The sequence below is a fragment of the Mollisia scopiformis genome (genome assembly GCF_001500285.1).
Source record: "Mollisia scopiformis unplaced genomic scaffold LY89scaffold_12, whole genome shotgun sequence".
NCBI lineage: Eukaryota > Fungi > Ascomycota > Leotiomycetes > Helotiales > Mollisiaceae > Mollisia > Mollisia scopiformis.
This window is the reverse complement of record NW_017263592.1, coordinates 158,564-159,854: the sequence shown is the minus strand read 5'-3', so window position 1 is coordinate 159,854 and position 1,291 is coordinate 158,564.

Below are 1,291 nucleotides of genomic sequence, written 5' to 3'. Positions count from 1 at the left end.
CAACTTCTACCGCCGATTTATTAGGGAATATGGAAGGATTGCAGCTCCCTTAACTTAGCTTACGAAAGCGAACGTCCCCTTCCACTTTAATAGCGATTGTAAAGCTGCATTCGAAAAGCTTAAGCTACGGCTTATCACGGCACCGATTCTACAACACTACGACCCCGCTCTCGAGTGTATGATAGAAACAGACGCCTCAGATAGTGTAGTTGCAGGAATCCTCAACCAGAAGCACGGCGAATAATGGTTACCCGTTGCTTATTTCTCTAAGACTATGGCCCCTGCTAAGCTAAATTATGAGATCCATGACAAGGAAATGCTGGCTATTGTGAAGAGTGTAAAGGAATGGAGAGCTGAGCTAGCCTCCACCCCTGCACTTGTCAAGGTTTACACCGATCACAAAGCCCTGGAGTACTTTATGTCATCCAAGAAGCTGACAGCCAGACAGGCCCGCTGGGCAGAGCTGTTAGCAGACTTCCATTTCATCATTTTGTACCGCTCTGGCAAAGACAACTTAAAAGCTGATGCTTTAACACGCCGAAGCAACGAAACAGACTCGCAAGATGCAGTCAAAGAGGCTTCTCGTACTCAAACATTCCTCACAGCTAATAGGCTAGATCCTCAGATTTATAGTGAGTTACGCACATCCTTAGTGGAACTGGCTCCTGTGGATAGAGCTGCTGTAGAGCACTCCTTCGATTTGGTCGACCGCATCTTACAGGCCAATCGAGAGACAGAATCGTTAGCTGCCCTTAGGCTGCAGGCCGAGCGTTCGGATGATGAGGACTTCTCGTTACATAAGGGACTGCTCTTGTACTAGGATAGGTTGGTCGTACCCGACCAGGACTATCTGCGAGTGCACTTAATCCGAGAAGCTCATAATCAGATGTTAACGGCCCACCCTGGAAGGGACAAGACGTACCAGATCCTCCGTCAAAGGTACTACTAGCCTCACATGCTTCGAGATGTAGCCCAGTACGTACGCAACTACCACGCTTGTGCTAGAGCCTCTCCACCACGTAACAAGACTCCTAGTCTCTTGCAACCTCTGCCGATCCCAGAACGTCCTTAGCAATAGCTCTCGATGGACTTTTGCTCCTTTCCCCCTGACAAGCACGGTTACGACAGCGTCTGTGTAATCATCGACCGCCTTACTAAGCAAGCTGTCTTTATACTTTGCCACAAGACAATTAATGCAGAACAGCTAGCTCGCCTATTCCTCACGAATATCTTCCGGTACTACGGACGTCCCTTGGAGATCGTTAGTGACCGTGGCCCTCAATTCATCTCT